Source organism: Mauremys mutica, chromosome 4 (genome assembly GCF_020497125.1).
Source record: "Mauremys mutica isolate MM-2020 ecotype Southern chromosome 4, ASM2049712v1, whole genome shotgun sequence".
In the NCBI taxonomy this organism is placed as follows: Eukaryota; Metazoa; Chordata; order Testudines; family Geoemydidae; genus Mauremys; species Mauremys mutica.
In genome coordinates, this window is record NC_059075.1 from 101,710,027 (window position 1) to 101,729,328 (window position 19,302).

General features: G+C 40.9%; 1 protein-coding gene across 1 annotated transcript in view; it reads left to right on the forward strand.

Moving 5' to 3' along the window:
- Positions 1-238: 238 nt before the first annotated feature.
- INSC (INSC spindle orientation adaptor protein) overlaps positions 239-19,302 on the forward strand; it is a 198,797-nt gene continuing 179,733 nt past the window's right edge. The window contains exon 1 of the mRNA XM_045012199.1: positions 239-350. The gene's annotated coding sequence lies outside the window, so the exon portion shown is untranslated. The remainder of the gene's footprint in view (positions 351-19,302) is intronic.

Sequence of the window (19,302 nt, forward strand, 5' to 3'; positions counted from 1 at the left end):
TGAGTTAATTGTGGTTGGAAATAGATGATTTTAAGGAAAGGAAATATTGCTGTCATTCAGAAAAGCTCTAATGTAGATGTAATGTTCTAATGAGGGAAAAATATCCCAAACAAATGCTTATTCCTTCGTATCCTATGTGGGTTTTTTAGTTAGCAGAAGTGGAACTGAGATTCTAGCGTATTTGAAATGATTAACAGCACATTCTATGACTGTTTGAAGACATTCCTTTGTAGGTTTCCATGGTTACATGTGGCAACCGGTACTGTATCTGGTTATGTGCCTTACTGTAACTTCTCCTCTGCTCCTGTAAAAGTAGGTAGTAAAACTAAGGAGAAGAAACTGAAACACAGGTAAGAGGCACATATTTCTGTGTTATCTTTTAGAAACGACAGAGGTATGCGATGAGACAAATTGCTTAACTGATGATTTTCAGGGTTTTTAAAATGTACTATAAACATGCTTAATTCCAGATCCTCGTCCCCAGTGTGTTTGAGAAGATGGAGCTCTAAATGGGACATGATTTGGCTCAAAAGAGGCATTCCTAGCATAACGTCACTCACTCTAGCACCTACAGAACACTGAACTGAAATCCATGTCACTAGCTCAAATTGTGCCATACTTAATAATAAGTTCTTCCCTGACAAAGCATTCAGGATGCTACACAGACAGTGAAATTATGATAATAATCAGTCATCAAAACATCACAACTGGTAAATTCCACTAAGAGAAGAAATTGATTGGAAACAGGAGAAATATATGGAGGCTTTTATAGAGCAAAATCCTCAGGCAGTGTAAATTGGTACAGCGCTAGTGAAGTCAGTGAAGTTGTACTGATGTACACATGCTCAGGATCTGGAACATATTGTTTAAATAAGGCAATAAAATGAAAATATAAGCTTAGGGAAAATGCCTGACGGCTAGATTATCCTTGGCCTTTACATGTGTGTCTGGAGGGAGGTGAGGTTAAAGATGGAGATGTTGGTACCCCTTGGGTTTAATGTGTAAATAGACTGTAGTGGATCAGAAGTCTCTAAACAAGCCTATAACAGATTGTCAAAATTAACTCTGGGCCTTCAGGTCCAGTGTCAGAATTAGTCAGGGGAGTAGCTTTTCCCCTTCTCTCTGGCATAGAACAGTGGTGAGAGCAAAACTCTGTATGGGGATGAATGGCTATTGGGGCTGGGAAGAACCAATTAGTAGAACCTTATCTGATTAAACCACAGAAGCTCCTAGTAGAACCAGAGAGTTGCAGAAAACTTTAAGAAAAACCTCATTCTGCATCTTGGGCATTGAGGACTTGGCCCAAAGACTATTAAAGTCAATGGGTATTGGATCAGGCCTTAAGAGTGTGGACACTAAGAAACATTTTTGTTAACTTCCTTTTATGTATTTTAACTAGTCCAGCAATTGAGTTAGAAATTTGCAAGGTCCAGGCCCTGGAACAGATCTTCCTTCACTCTTCTACCTTACCTTAATATGCTGTTTTACCCCTGGTCATCAGCTTCTTATGGTGAAATCAGCTTCTTACTGTGAGTTTTGGATTATTGTCTGGAAGGAGACATTGTTAGAACACTACACATACAGGCAGGCACAGAACATAACCATGATCTTTTTGTTGGGAAAACTTCTTAGCCCTAAGCTTTCTCAAAGATGGTAGCACTTCTTCTAGGATTAAGCTTTTTCCAAAATATAATCAAGACACAGTATCTGAGGTCTGTATTGGTAAAGGTATGTTTTACAGACCTCAGAGCAAATATAATGTGATGCTTACAGTTGTTTCTCATACAATGCACTGTATCTTAAAATAACTACCACGGTTTCCCTATTCTTGGAATGGCATCTGTACAATGGTCTGTGGCTTCAAGGTCTGCTGGTTGCATCATTAGAGGGATGTTGATGTGGAAGTGTATTTCTATTGTTTATTCTGTAGATATTAAATGTGGCTTGTCTTTACTATCTACCCATTGGTTAGCCCACTGGTCAGAGTTCGTTTTCTCAGATTGTGCATTCAATATTCCATACCTTGGCTTTCTCCATAGGGACCTGCACTTTTGATGCTCCCTACTAATGATTCTTTCGCTGACTTTCACAACAGACTCTCTCATGACTGGGACAGTGTACAGACTGGTTTAGGAAAATCTTAATCTGCAGGGCTGCCTAGTGTGACAACTTAAAAACATGAGCGAGAACATGAACATCATGGAGTCCAAAATGGTATCTAGATTTTCCAACCTGAATGCTGAAATAGCTGTGGACACTTGGCTGGATGGATAACCAAATAGAGAAGCTATTGAGTAGTGTACAGTCAGTCATGCACTTCAGAATGCTTAGGGCAGTGGCTCTCAACCTTTCCAGACTACTGTACCCGGGGCCGGCTCCAAGTTTTTTGCCGCCCCAAGCAAAAAAATTTTCCCGTGCCCCACGAGCCCTGCCCCAACTTCACCCCTTCCCCGCCCCTTCCCAACCCCTTCTCCAAATCCCCGGCCCTGCCTCCTCCCCCGGGTGCACCTCATTTCCCCTCCTACCCCTTCCTCCCAGGCAAGCCTGGGAGGGAGGAGGGAGAAGCGGAGCAGCGGCACGCTCGGGGAAGCAGGCGGAGGTGAGCTTTGGGGCGAGCGGTTCCTCTGCCCCCCCCCCAGGTTACTTCCTGAGGCCCTCCCCGCGCCCCCCCCACCGCAGCTCACCTCTGCTCTGCCTGCTCCCCTGAGCATGCCGCTGCTTGTCTGCTTCTCCCCCTTTCCAGGAGCGGCGCCAGGGTTTTTGGCGCCCTCGGCGGGGGTCCTTCCACGCTCCCGGTCGTTGGCAGCAATTCTGCGGTGGGGGGGGTCCTTCCGCACTCCCGGTCTTCAGGACACTTCGGCGGCGGGCCCTGGAGCGAGTGAAGTACCCGCCGCAGAATTGCAGCCGAAGACCCGGAGCGCGGAAGGATCCCCCGCTGCCGAATTGCTGCCGAGGGCAGCAAAATGCCGCCCCCACAAATCCTGGTGCCCTAGGCGACCGCCTAGGTCACCTAAATGGAAGCGCCGGCCCTGCCCCTTTCCTCCCAGGCTTTCTGCAAAACAGCTGATTTGCATGGCAAGCCTGGGAGAGAGCGGGGAGAAGTGGAGTGGCGGCGCGCTCGGGGGAGCAGGCGGCAGTGGAGCGGAGCTGAGCTGGGGGGGAGCGGTTCCTCTGCCCCCCCGGGTTACTTCCTGCACCCTCCCTGTGCCCCCCCACTGCCGCAGCTCACCTCTGCTCAGGGCCAGTTCCCAGCTTTTTGCACTCCAAGCAAAAAAAAAAAAAGGAGCTGGAGTGCTGCCCCTTGGAAAGTGCTGCCCCCAGCACATGCTTGGAGCGCTGGTGCCTAGAGCAGGCCCTGACTGTACCCCTTGCAGAAGTCTGATTTGTCTTGCATACCTCAAATTTCATCTCTCTTAAAAACTACTTGCTTACAAAATCAGATATAAAAATTCAAAAGTGTCACAGCACACTATTACTGAGAAATTGCTTACTTTCTCATTTTTACAATATAATTTTAAAATAAATTGATTAGAATATAAATACTGTACTTACATTTCAGTGTATAATATATACAGCAGTATAAACATGTCATTGTCTGTATGAAATTTTAGTTTGTACTGACTTCACTCGTGCTTTTTCCGTAGCCTGTTGTAAAGCTAGGCAAATATCTAGATGAGTTGATGTACCCCCCGGAAGACCTCTGCGTACCCCCCGGGGTATGCGTACCCTTGGTTGAGAACCACTGGCTTAGGGAACTTACTTGAACAGATAGCTGCCAGTCTTGCCTGGCTCATGCAATATAAGAAAGTCAGCGACACAAGGAGATAAATATGGTGCTGTCAGTATCCTCTATCATTACTTCTCACACACAATAACTACATCATTCACCTCCAAACCTCTGCCAACCTTCATGTGATGTAGCTTCAGTGTGACCACTGCACTGCATTCAGTGTCCAATCCATGTATCTGTTGCATTCTAGCCGTGTGGTACATGACCACCCTCCTACCTCCCTTGCAGTGTTTCACTTGGTAGCTCTCTTAGGCTTGTCCTGCCAGTCTCCCATAGGACAAACAGAAATCTGGCATCTTAGGCTTTGAAGGTTTTCAAGTATACATGCTAGAGGACTGCCACAGACATTGGTGAAAAGAAATCAAAGTGAGTGGCAACCAGACTGAAGCTGCTGTCTCTGAGAATCTGATGTTAGCTGCAGCCGGGAGGCGTCTTTGTCTTAATACAGGAAGATTATTAAAAAAAAGTGAAAATCAATATGAATGATTTAATATGTAGCAACCTTCACAAAACTGGTCATCACAGTTCACGGTGACAGAAAATATTGTTTTGAAAATACCTAATAAACATATTGTGTCTTTGTATCCAACTATTGGCTTCATGATTGCTTGTAGATCATGGAACGTCAGCTTAACATTGTATAGTGGACTTCTGGATATATTAGTTGTCTGGGAAATTTACTGTGAATCCCACCCTGTGAGTTCTGCAAAGATACTCTAGTCATTTACCTACCGTTGGCTTTTCAGCTAGGATGACAGTGAATGGGTGAGAAGGGGGAATTCTATATCCAAATTTTCATTAGAGAGCAGAAATGACGTTCAAATTTTCCTCATTATTTGGCTTTGTGTTGGTTCTCGTAGTCATAGTAACAGGTCAGCATTGATTTAACAGGACCATTAGCGCTAATAATCACTGAAGTGAGTTGCTCTGGTGTTTTATAGGTCCTTGGCCATAAGGGGGTTGGAATGGGACTCTATATTCAGAGAATAACAGATTGTCAAAGGGCTCCTGAGCTTGATGCAAATTCTGGCATGGCTATTTCAGTTACTATTCAGCTCTCTTGAAATGCAAATAGTAGAATACTTATCACAGACTCTTCCTGCAGATACCTTCCTTCCTTGGTACCAAGTCCATTTGTTTTTTGACCATCTGCTACAACCCAAAGCTGTCAAGGATTGCTAAGATTGAATTTGTCTTGTCTTGGAATGAGACAATGGTGTAATATCTGCTTGGGATGAGTTTTATACACATACCTGTCTGCCTAACTAATGGGGTCAAGCAGAACTACCAACAATAAATAGATTCTCTTCTTGATAACATGTCTGTAAGAGACACAAATATTCAACCACTTAAATAAAATGCAGTCAGAGTTCATACATGTAAATATATTTATGCTATTGTTTAAAAGTAAAAGTTAACTCTAAAAATACCACGAATTAGACGATATGAGTATGTAGGCTATTCCATAGGCAGGAGGGCTGGCTTTGCCACATGGATGAAATGTTCTATGATGCTCACCTTATGTGCATCATGATAGCTTTATGCTCCTGAAATCTGGTTTCTATCTGTGGTCATTAGGCTTTTCCCATGCGTTCAGAGGGACAAGGTCCTGAAAATGACCTTCTCATAAGCAAACTAGGAAAATATAGCCTAGTTTATATAGACAAAACTACTATAAGATGGGTGAACAACTGGTTGGAAAACTATACTCATAGTAGTTATTAATGGTTCATTGTCAAACTGGAAGGGCATATTGAATGAGGTCCCACAGAGTTCTGTCCTGGGTTTGGTTCTTTTCAATATCTTCATAAATGATTTGGATAATGAGAGAAAGAATACACTTATAAAATATGTGGATGATAGCAAACTGGGAGGGATTGTAAGTGCTTTGGAGGACAGGATTAGAATTTGAAATGACTTTGAGAAACTGAAGAAAGGATCTGAAATAAATAGGATGAAATTCAATAAGGACAAATGCAATATACTACACTTAAGAAGGAACAACCAATTGCACAAATAGAAAATGAGAAATGACTGCCTAGGAAGGAGTACTGCACAAAAGGATCTAGGGTTATGGTTGGATCTGGGGGGGTGGGGGACATAACAATCATCAAGTATGTAAAAAGTTGTTTTGAAGAGGAGGGTGACAAGTTGTTTTCCGTATCCACTGAGGACAGGACAAGAAGTAATGGCCTTAAATTGCAGATGTAGGTTAGACATTAGGAAAAACCTCCCAACTGTGAGGGCAGTTAAGCACTGGAGCAAATTACCTAAGGAGGTTGTGGAATATCTGTCATGGAGGTTTTTAAGAACAGGTTAGATAAACACATGTCAGTGATGATCTAGATAATACTTAGTCCTGCCTCAGTGCAGGAGACTGCACTAGATGATCTGTCGAGTTCCCTCCGAGTCCTACATTTCTATGATCTTCTGGGACAGCACTCATTAGTTTCGGCCTTTTGACCAATAATCCCACATGGGGAAGTGTACCGATATGCATCACTACTCAGTTTAGGGTAAACTACAAATGTCTGTGGAATCTCTAGACCTAACATTTACAGCTGAGTTTCTTAACTCAAGTTAATTGACACATACAAGCAGGACTTCAAGCTCTAGCCTCGACAAAACTTGGGAAAATTGATCTTCTCATACCTCCAATGTTGTGTTCTTCCTGAGACCTTTAAAGGCCACTAAGGTTATTTAAGACAGTATAGGCAAGCTGAGAAACTGTCTCCACCCAGCAACATGTGGCTTCTGGGGAGTGTTGATTAAAATTCACCCCATCCTAGCTTAGCATGCAACTGTGTCAATCTTTTTAGTTTTGATTTTGAAAAAAATAAGAGAATATCACATTGCAGTACGAGCATATTGATTTCTCTATTGTACAAAAGTCACTGGCTTATTTCACCTTTAAATACAACAAATACAAACATAATATGTTTACCTAATAGCAAGTCAAGCAGTAACATAGCACAAGTTGAGCATTTATAGGAGTTATCCAGTATCCAATATTTGTGGCATGTTGTGCTTGTGAAGAGAGGCCAACTTTGAAAGGTTCAGATTCAAATCTGCACACACTTGAAACATCTTTAAATGATTTCAGAGCAGTTTAATATTTTATTAAATGTTATATTTCCCAGGAAAGGCTTTCATTGGGAATACTTTTACTTTTTGTGTTGTTTTTAATTAATTTCTGTTTCTAATTTCTGTCTGTTTCCAGCCTCTCTTCATTTAATTCATTTGCTATATTGACCTCAACCTGTGTGACTTGTTCATTGAAATCCTCTAGGGAGGATCGGTATCAGGTCTAATAAGACTGCTGTCACTTTACACCAAGCAGAAAGTAAATGTTTCATTTGTTAAATGGACTGGTAGAAAACATTGTCTATTTCTACCATCCTCATTATTCTTCTAGGCAAAATGTTTTACTTTTATGTGGCTGAGAGTGGATAAAATGGATTTGGAGCTGCAGATTTTAGTGTCTTGAATGAAGACTTACGTAAGACTTTTCTCTTTTTTTATGTATCAGTTGTACTGAAATATGATCAGAGCAACAGAATAGGGTCTAGTTGTAATGAAGTTTCTTGTGTTTCCACTAATAAGATAAGTGATACGGTATATAAGAGACAAACTGTGAATTTCTGATCCAAAAGAAACTGCAGAGGAAGATATAAAGAATGCAAGATTATTAAATCGAACTGCAGACTGTTAATGTAGGGCCCAATCTTGCTACCACTGGTCAATGGGAATTTTGCCATGGACTTCGTGGTCAGCAGGATCGGCCTTTGTATTTTTCTTTGTAGTCTGTTACATATATTTACTACTTCACTTGTATTTTGTGATCTCAGACAAATGGCTGCATTTAATTGGCGGATTCCATTTATAAATACGTTTGTAAAGTGCTTTGTGGTTCTTCTGGGTGAAAGATGCTTTGTGGACAGAAATTATCATCATTCATGGTTTTAATACAGCATCTTACATTGTATTTTATTTATGATTTTAAATATGAAAATGAAACCTGGGAACATCACAAGCTTTGCAATAGAGTGTCATATTTGAGTATTTTAAGATTTTTTTTCTAGAAAAAGATAAGACTTAATGTTTAATATGAATGAAGCTAAAGGATGTTTTACTTTTATATCAACTCTAATTGGTAATCAGTTTGGGCCAGCTTTTCAGCTGCACCAAAGCAGCACTCCTCCCAGGGTGAGGTGCCATGCAAAGGTGGTTTTAAGCCACTCTTCTCAGTGCTTAATTTGTAATGAAAGAGGTGCTCAGAGTTCAAGCAATTTGGTTGCCATGGGTCATGCAATTTTTTTACTTTCATAACTGATGCGGCAAACCAAGAGGTGCCAGGGCTATGAACTGCCACCCCTAGAGGTGCCTGGGCTCAGCCCTGGTAAACCCTGGCATAAAATTAATCACTGGATCTTCCTCTGATTCTGTGGCTAATTTATGGTGGCATCAGACAAGCCCCAATGTGAAGTAGAGCAGCCTAAGGGCTACTTTATGTTTCACTGCCTGTCTGCTGTGGCAGCTGGGGACCACTAGAACCCCAGGACACTTTGGTCACATCCCCTGTGCAAAGACTGGAGGAAGAGGAAGCCTCTATAGTGCTCCTATACCACTGAGGATTTCCAAAACCTTCCCCCCAGCTCCCAGACCAATCATTCAGACCAATAAGCAGTTGGGTGTGAATTAGGGGAGTCATGAGGCTACTCTAATTTACATCAGAGATCAGCCCACTGCCTTGCTGGCCCCAGAATCAGGTGCGTATATCCCCTTCCCCCAGCCTACTCCTTTTTTTCCAGTTGTGAGCTTGGAGGTTCAGGGGCAAATCTTTATTGTTGGTAGTGTTTCAGTGTATGCTCCTAATGTAGTTTCTGCTATAACTAAAGTACATTTCTAGTTAACAAATGTAATCTGGATATGTTGACTCTAAAAGTTGTTTTTAAAAGAACAGTGTCCGGTACAGTATACTATAAATGTTACTGACTTTTAAAGGGACACTTAAGTTAAAACGTATATTACACATTAAACTATTCTTACCGGTGTCAAATTTGTCTAGATGGGTCATGGAAGGCCTTGAAGGTATCAGAACCCAGAACATTTCCATGCTCAGCCTTGCTCTGCAGGGACTACCTCTTGGGTTGAGGAAGCTGGTACGCTGTCATGTTCATTCAGCACTTTAGACTGTGCTGAGACTCTCACCAAATATGTTAATTAGTGCCAGACACACTGGTAAGTCTATGATTTGGACATCCTTTTCCCTAGAAATGGGACTGGAACCACCAGCTCCTTTCATGGTCACCAAATAGTTATCGGACAGTAACTAACCTGGTTACTATTGACCTGTGTTGTAAATAAACCTGTCACTTACAGAAAGCTTCACATCCTGTTACCACTGAGCAGTGCAGCCTCCAATGGGTACCACTAGTAAGTTGCAGCACAAAATTACAGGACAGTCATAGATTCAACCTGCTGAAGCACAAATGTGAGCTACGACTGAGATAAAGAGCCAAAATTTGTTACACAAGAAAAAACAATAATAAAAGCTTAACATGATATGGGATTAATTTCTTTAATAGAAATAACACTTTCTATAAACTCAGTTTCATGAACTAGTGTTTGTTAAATACTATCATAAATAAATAAATGATCAAACAATAATTTGAGAGAACACTGGATATTATGGGATACAGGTAAACCTGGGTCTAACTCCTTGTAATCGTGTATTTGGAAGGCATGATAGGAAATAAGTAAAACAATTCATTGGCAAATTTGATGCAATTCTTTGCTTTGTTTGGCAATACGCTGTATCTCACAGAGATCAAAAGCTGTTTGCCATGTTTACCTTTAAAAAAAGCTGAGTCTGCCCCACTACCCCTGGACTTGGAGGTAGTTGCCAGATAGGAAAGTAAAATATTTTTTCTGTTTTCTTATAATGTATGCATTTCAGCCTCTGCAAGTAATTCATACATATGCTGCATAATACTGTAATTTGCCAAGAGACTATTTGCTTTTTTTACCTAAAGAGTGGAGTGCCAATAGTTACTCTTCTTTATTTAAATAATTCATTTATTTATAGACCTTTCTATGACACAGCTATTTACGTTGTTTTATATATAGTAAAAGTACATGGAATATCCCTTAACCAGGGGTTCTCAACCTTTGTCTTTCTGAGGCCCCCTCAACATGCTATTAAAACTCCATCGCCCACCTGTGCCATAACAACTGGTTTTCTGCATATAAAAGCCAGGGCCGGTGTTAAGGGGTAGCAAGCCAGGCAATTGCCCAGGACCCCATGCCACAGGCACTGTGAAGTTAAGTTGCTCAGGGCCCCGGACTTCAGCCCCATGCAGTGGGACTTCGGCTTTCTGCCCGGGGCCCCAGCAAGTCTAACACTGGTCCTGCTTGGCGGACCCCCCGAAACCTGCTCGTGACACACCCTGGTTGAGAACCACTGCCTTAAACCAAAATGAACTGTTTAAATGCATTCACTGTATTATATGTGTCCCATTATGGTTTGAGTACCTCTTAATCTATATGGCACTTTTTACTATATATAAAATAATGTAACTACAGTGAGTGCATTTAAAAAGTTCATTCTGGTATAAGGGATATTAATCTGCTAGCAATATCCTTTCTAGTTAAAATTATAAATATGGGAAATACCATTTATTATTTCCATTATGGTAGCATTTAGAGTCCTTGATTGGGGATCAGGGACCCATTGTGTTAGATAATATACATACGTTATAGAGGGAGCTGGCAGCAACACTCATATTCAGGTTGCCTAACGTTTCCCATTACAAAACATTCTGACAACCTTTTTGTTTTGAGAAGCTCTCACATCTCCATTGTTTGAAGCTGGCTTTTGAAATTTGGCTGAAGAGAAGCCTGCAGGGTAAAAAATGCCTTTTCTTTGTCCCATTAAATTCTGTTCAGGTTTAGCTGAGTTGTACACTGTTAAAAATTACATTTCCTTTCTCTTGTGCCTGCCATTATGTTTCCATGCACAAAAATCCACATTTGCACATACAAATTGCAAGTGTATGTTCCCATTTGGGGTTATGTATGCAAATAATTAGGCAAGGAAAATTGTAGGGTCTGGTGCACATCTAGAGACCAGTTGAATTGCTTTGGAATTTTTGGAATTTGTACAGTGGTCAAATAGCGTTTTAGTTTATTAGTGTATTTTAACAAAACACAGAATAGATGGATCGTAAAAAATTCAGACAGAAACCTGGAATCTATTTCATGTGAGCAAGAAACTCTAGTCAAGAATTTTCTTGGGATTGTTACAGATGAAAGCTGTTAGCTAAGGGATCTTGCATTGTCAGTCAAGCAGAAGACTATAAATTCACTTGGCCACTTCTAGAATATTTAATTACTTATACAAAGTGGAACAGTTTCAGCAGGAGTCATTTAGAGCAAGTCACCCAGAATGCCATGTAGGTCTGTGGTTCGGGCACTCACCTACAATGTGAAAGATCCCAAATTAAAGTCCCTGCACTGAATTAGGTGGACTAATGACATGAGCCCTTGTTTTCCATATCTCAGATGAGTGGTCTAATACTAGGTCTCTAGATTATAAGGGGAGCTCCTCCTCCTCTGACTCCTGTTTTGTGAATGGTATTACTAGATTTCCTTATCTTATAATAAAAAAGCTGTTAAAATGCCTAATATCAGAACATGTTTTGTTTGACCTAAAACAATTTTTTGTTTGTTTTGATGAGAAAGCAAAAATATTTTCTGATTGATCTGAAACAAATTTTTGTTTTCAGTTCAGCCAATGACCCTAAAAATTGGTTATTTGCACAGCTCCACTTCCAGTACTCCTCAGCTAAGGAGCAATGAGGACAATCATGCTATTCTCTTCCTTCAGTTTGGTCAGTAAACTCAAACACAATGCCAGGTGTCTTGATTCACCACAGTCTTTTCAATGTGTCATGCAGAGCTATGAGGAGGACCTGGAATGGAGGGAGAATGAAATGTTTTTGTGAGAGTCCCAGTTATTTTGTATAAATCAAACAATGTAATATCTCAGATTTTGCTTCTGGAGGCGCCAATTCAGGAAAGCACTTAACGGTGTACTCCAATCTATGCTTACTAAGATCCAAGAGTGGGTGTTTAAGTCTCATTGACTTCAAAAGCTGTTAATCATGTTCTTAATGTTCAAGCATAAGTGTTAGAACTGTCTTGACTATGAAAGTTTTCTGAATTGTGGCCAAAGTTGTGATAAGTGGGTTTAAAACAAGCAACACTTTGTAATATATATATTTTCTTTTTTTAAATAACACCATCAAGACAGGTAGGCCTAAAATGTAACCTGCCATGCATATTTTGATTCATGGAGCAAGTATGATACAAGATTGGAAGGAGGTCTCAAGTGGGGTTCCACAGGGATCCATTCTGAGTCCAGTGTTATTTAGCATCTTTATTAATGATCTGGATGTAAAATAGAGAGCACAGTGATCAAATTTGCAAATGACACAAAGCTAGCAGGGGGTTGCAAACAGTTTGGAGGATAGAGCTAAAATTCAAAGGGATCTTGATAAATCGGAGAACTGGTCAATAGAGAACAAAATGTAAAGTGCTACACTTTGAGAAGAAAAACCAAATGCAAAAATACAGAATGGGGATAACTGGCTTGGCAACAGCACTGCTAAAAAGAACCTGGGAGTTGTGGTGGATCACAACCTCAACATAAGTCAACAATGCAATGCTGTTGCATAAAAAGCAAATGCAATTTTGGGTTGCATTAACAGAGGCATAGCATGCAAGTCATGGGAAGTGATAGACTTCTCTACTTGGAGATGATAAGACCTCAGCTGGAGTACTGTGTCCAGTTTTGGTCACCAATGTATAAAAAGGAGGTAGAGAAACTGGAAATGGTCCACAGGAGAGTGACAAAGATGATCAAAGGGATGGAATGCAAGTCATATGAGCGAAGGCTGAAGGAACTGTGTATGTTTAAGGAGATTAAGGTGGGACATGACAGTGGTCTCCAAATACTTGAAAGGCTGACAGAAAAGATGGAGAATAGTTGTTCTCTCTTGTGACAGAGGGCAGGACAAGAGCAATTCGTTCAAACTACAGCATAGGAGATTTAGAATAAATTTCAGGAAAAACTTCCTAATTGTAAGAACAGTAGGACAATGGAACAGGGTGCCTAGGGTGGTTGTGGAAGCTCCTTCACTGGAGGTTTTCAAAAGAAGGCTGAATAGCCATCTGTCTTGGAGGATTTTTTGTGTCTAAACCATCCATCTTGGCAGGGGGTTAGACTAGATCAGTGGTTCTCAACCTTTCCAGACTACTGTAAACCTTTCAGGTGTCTGATTTGTCTTGCGTACCCTAAGTTTCACCTTACTTTAAAACTCTCTGGCCCCCCAGCTCTGAAGGCAGAGCCACTGTGAGCAGCAGCACAGAAGTAAGGGTGGCAATACCATACCACTCCACCCTTACTTCTGCACTGCTGCTGGCTGTGACGCTGCCTTCAGAACTAGGCAGCCGGAGAGCAGTGGAGTGCTCATGCTGTTTGCGGCTCAGCAGGACTATTTTTTTAATCCCACTCCTGTCCCATCCCACAGTACCCACTCCTGCTTTGTTCATTGAATTTTCATCCTGCTTCCGCTGTTATGGCAGTGGGTCCTGCAGGACCTGCGGGACCCCAATCCTGCTGCAGGGCTCTAGAGCCTGTTGTAAAACTAAGCAAATAAGATGAGTTGACGTACCTCCTGGAAGACCTCTGCATACCCCTGGTTGAGAACCACTGGACTAGATGACCCTTGTGGTCCCTTCTAACCCTATGGTTCTATGATTCTAAGTGTCCTCCCTCTCTTAGCCTGCTATGTTGTTGTTAACCAGTAGGATATTGAAAGCAAAGTTGGTGCATGAATCACCTGAAGCATATACTTCTCCATGGCTTCTCTGCTTGGCAAACCTCATTCTTGTGCTAAATTACCCCCCAATCCAGCATACACACACACTTAATTTTACACATGTAAGTAGTCCCATTGGCTTCAACATTTGAAAAGTAGGATTCGTAGACATTAAAATCCTGCCTGATTGCAGTAATGAAACTATTAGGCAGAACCAATGGATACTGAGACCCTCAGTATTTTGGTTGCTGGGTGGTTTTAGTAGCCTGTGATAGATAGGCAGTCAGACTAGATGATCTGGTGGTTCCTTCAGGCCTTAAACTCTATGACTCTAGCCACAAACGTTCAGCAATTGTGAGTCAGGCCCCTGAAATGATCAGGAGATAGACTTAAAACTCATGTGACTAAAACCAAACAATCATTGGCTCCGTTCTTTCTGTTTGCCTTGGGTTTTTTTTCCCCAGCTTTTCTCCACTACCACAATGGTTAGAACCTTTTTTTTTAAAGATGAAAGCTGTAATGCTCAGATAATTGCATGATTTCAGGAGCTAAGGCTTTAAAGGCAAATATTGTGAGACTTGCAATGTAAAGAGCTGGGAATGCTTCCCAAAGCTGTCACATATGCATGTTTTGCATCAAACAGAAACCCATCACTTTGGGGTTATTGTTAGCTGGCAATGTGTCACAAAGGTCCTAATTTTCAGGAAATAGAGGTCCACTTACTTTGCTCATGCAATAACTATGATATATAGTACTAAAGTTTCAAAAGGGCTGAAGACTGGTCTCCCTTTTGGAAGGCTCCTATTGCCCTTGCAAAAAAAACAAACCCAAAACAAAAAAAAAACCCACACAAAATCACCAACCCCCACCCCCCACAAAACCAGGCACAATTGTTGTATGCGCTTGGGCTTGTCTACACAGGGAAGTCAGTGCACAGCAAGCTAGAGTGTGAATTTACAGCACACTGGATACTCTGCACTAACTCATAAGAACATAAGAATGGCCACATAGGGTCAGACCAATGGTCCATCTAGTCCAGTATCCTGTCTACTGATAGTGGCCAATGCCAGGTGCCCTAGAGGGAATGAACAGAACAGGTACTCATCAAGTGATCCATCCCCTGTTGCCCACTGCCAGCTTCTGGCAAACAGAGGCTAGGGACACTGTCCCTGCCCATCCTGGCTAATAGCCATTGATGGACCTATCCTCCATGAATTTATCAAGTTCTTTTTTGAACCCTGTTATAGTTTTGGCCTTCACAAAAACATCACTCACCATATGGACACTTACTGCGCAGTAAAAGTGCCCATGGTCAGTTTAGCTTAGTATGCTTTAAAGTGTATTACTGACGATTGCCTGAGTCAGCCTGAGCTTCAGTCTTCCACCAGCTGGACTCCTCTGGAGCTCCACTGGAATTTTCAGTTCACTCCTGGAGAGGGCAGGTTATGTTTCTATTCCTGCCTTTAAGATAGAAAGGGAATTCCCCTGGGACACAGCAGCCATAGCTGACGCAGTAAAGTGCAAATTACAGGGCTTGATCTTGCTCAGAAATAGAAATTTTCTTTTAAATCAGAATCCTCCCCCCACCACCACTATTTTGTTACATCTTGGCACCACGAGGGCAGAAATTCAGCACTTGGCAGTTCTGTATAGTGGAGCATAAAGTTTTACTCTAGAATGATGGATTGCATCCCTTTATGGCAGTATGTGTCTTTTGTGTTTGGTTGCTTTCTGTGAATGGAGAACAGCAGTAATGTGCTGGGGGAGAATGGCATCCATGTCTCCAAATCCATTTATACATGTAGGATCGCATTTGAAATAAGGAGGCCTGAGATCCAGGTGCAAAAACATGTACCCAGCTGTATATGTAACCAGGTGTTTAAACTCCTACCGGTACACAAATGCAGAAACTGCAACGGAATGCACATTTTTGCAATTACAAATGGGCATCAGACATTAAAACTTTGCTCCATCATGTCCTTTGCTGACATAGAACTGATTTGGTAACAAATGCAAGCTGCACCCAACCTATCTTTCTGCTGCCAGCTACTGAACTTTCACACACAAACCAGTGCAGACTACTTCTGAAATATGAAAGCAAGCTGCATAAGATAAGAAATATTCTCTTTTGATTGTAGTCCTGCTAATGGAATGTCATGACCCCCTCTCCCCACTGTGATATCCAAAAGAGAAGAATCACAGTTTCTAGTGGGTTCTGGCCACATTTTAAAACATTTTTTACCCACAAAACTACTCCTCAAAATTATTTGCTTTTTCTACAGGACACAGTCCAGATATCATTCTTGTAAATTTAAGAATATTATCCTGCTTCTGTTGGTTTTGTGGGATAAGCATGTTGTCTACATACTTGGTAAAGGCTCCCCCTCAGAGCTAGGTTGGTTTATGAATGCCTGGTAAATGACTGGCAAACTAGTTCCATAGAAAGGATGATAATCCTGCCTAGAGGAGAAATAGAATAATGGTTCAGGGCTAGATTGTGACTCAAATTTGGCATCAGTGAGAAGGAATCAGAAACCTTATTGACTCCTTTATGCAGGCTCCCTGTACCTAGGGTCATCCTTCTCCAGGTAGGTATCTCTTGCAGCCGTCAGGGACAGTTTTGAAAATTTGAAATGATCGTCTCTTTAATCTTTGATACCTTTGTTAGTGTTAGAAGATGTGAAACAATTTACATTGTTGCTTTTGTATCTGTTTTTATTATAATTTTATTTGCCATTTTAAATACCTGATTGCATGAAATTGGGTAAAAAAATAATAGTAAATAAACAGTATTTAAAACAAAACAAAAATTACTTAGCACTGTGAAATTACCTACCATTCACCAAAGGCCGGCCACAATCTAATCTGCTTGAAAATAGAAACATTAAATTAATCAGATCTATTTCTATGGAAAATAAATGAGGCAATTATTATCACATGAATAGATTGTTCTTTTAGAAAATTGTTTTGCATCACTGTTGAGTCAAGCACTCATTTATGTAATCTCGTAATGAAAGGACTCTATGAGCAGCCAAAACACTGATTTTAGAAAAGGCTGAAAACTTCTAGTTCTTTTTATAAAAGCAAATGCAGTGAGTCGGAAGGAGTGGAGAAGGAAGGGATTATATCAGGAAAATAGTTAAGAGCTAGAAATTTTTTTTGGTCATTTTTAATGAATAATAAGAATAGTGAATAGGCTGGTGAAAAATCTGATAAAAGGCCTGTACATGAGGAATTTTCACACTGCCTCAAGTTTTCTTTGTTAGAAATATAATCAGCTAGGCTAGAAAGTTCTTTCCAATTTTGACTGTATTACATTAACTTCCCCCCACCCCCCACCCAGTCTTCTAACTAAAACTGAGGAAATGGGCACATAGATAATTGGCCTGAAGAAAATGAGGTGAGGCCACGAAAGGGGATGGTGTGTGTGTGCGGGGAATAATACACTGTACATACAGCACTATATTAGTTTAAAGGTTTTACCACCTATTATATTTTATCAACTATTAAATACACTATGTAAATATAAAAATGTTAAACTACAAAACTCACAAAAAGTACTCAAGTGCGGTGGGGTGCACCTAATTTTCTTCTTTGAGAGGGTTACTGGCCTACCGGATGAAGTGGGGTGGGTGGGAATGTAGACATGATATATCTTGATTTTAGTAAGGCTTTTGACACAGTCCCACATGAAATTCTTCTAAGAAATCTAGGGAAATGTAGTCTAGATTAAATTACTATCCGGTGGGTGTACAACTGGGTGAAAGACTGTATTCAAAGAGTAATCATCAATAATAGTGTTTTTAAGTAAATTACTTATTACAGACCATATACTGCCACCCTAACTCACAAGCATTGTACCTGATTCTAGGTTGAGGTGACAGAACTGGTCCTATGGTTGTGACAAAGTATATGTATTGTAGCATCGGAGGAATATGAGCATAAGAACAGCCATACTGGGTCAGACCAAAGGTCCATCTAGCCCAGTATCCTGTCTTCCAACAGTGGCCAATGCCAGGTGCCCCAGAGGGAATGAACAGAACAGGTAATCATCAAGAGATCCATCCCCATCGCTCATTCCCATGAGGTGAGAGCACATTGTCTTAAAAAACAACAACACCCCAAAAAACTTCAGTGCAGCCAGAACCTTCATAAGCAGTGCCTGCCTCCCTAATAGCTGCTACAGGCAACCTCACCCCAACAGAACAGTTTGTTTCAGTGTCCATTCCCCTTGCCTCTCTCTCAAATCACACCACCTGCAACCCAACTAATGGGGAAAGGGACTATTTAGAAGGAGGAACATGTGAAGTTCTCTGTATCTTGGTTCTACAGGTTTTAAAACATGGAGGCCATAGTATTTCATGCCTAGTAATAGAAACAAAAGCACACTGATATTTCAAAGGAATTAACACGATCTTTTAACTCTTTGATTACTGTGGGTTTTAATTAGCATTCTTGAATAACCCAGGTATTGATGATACTTTGCAATTGTAGTGGCAGCCATTAAAAAAAATCCACTTTTCCCAACACTTGCTGCACCACAGAATCTGACCTACCACTTATATCCATATACTTAGAATGGGGAAATAACTGTGGTATGTCAGGTACTGTAGCACAGGGCGTGTTAGGAAATACATTGGCATTTTTATGGTGGCTGTTGTCCTGGGCTAAATTCTCCTGTGCGTGAGTGGAGGATTTGACCCTCTGAAGTGCCTTCAATTTGGAGATCTCAGAATGTGGCAAAATTTAATTAAAACTTAATATACTTCCGTGAGGAAGGTTATGTACCAAATGGGTCAACTGAAGCAAAAACAGGTTCAGTGATGTGCCCAAAGTCACTAACACAGCTGGGGATAAAAGTCAGGACTCCTGATGCCCAGTCCTCTGCTCTAATTAAACAGCATTCTTGAATGCTGAACTTAGAGTAAGGAAGTTTGTAGTTGGACTAACTGCTTGCTGGATCTGTTACTGCAGCATGCTGCTCCTTTGTGAGTTCTCAACTAGGAAAGAACATGCTGCAATATTTTTTTCTGATCTGCACTTTGACTTCATGGAATTTGCAGAGAATAAAAATTAAAACATGTATATGTGACATCTGAAAGCAAAACAACAGAAATCCCTGCCTTTCCCTTATGTCATGAGTTTATTGTTTAATTTTTCAGGCAATGTAAAATCTGTACGTGGCACATCGAAAGCAGAGAGAGGTGTTTCATTAGTGTCTGCTTTCTGATGTACTGATCTTGATCATTTGAGAGTAATGGGAAATTCAGGGCATTTACAGATGGATTTGGATGTGGAAGAAGTGAGCAAAAATAGATGTAATATAAAATACACAAGAGGATTATAAATCCCTATGCCTTTTACCAGCAGACTTAACTAGGGATGTGCAAAAGTCATGCCAATCTTCACTTTGCTTGAAGCCATACAAGAGAACAACTAGCGTTAAACCTTTAACGTATACAGCTTTCTACTCTTGTGGATGGGTTAAGTCATATTAGCGTTTTATTTTTATTTTTAAATAAGAGATGATCTTTGGTTATGGATATTGATTTTACAGGTCAGTGTACAAATGTAACAAGATCACTGTGCCCTGGCACCCCAAAGGTCTGAGGGTTCATGTTATAGAAT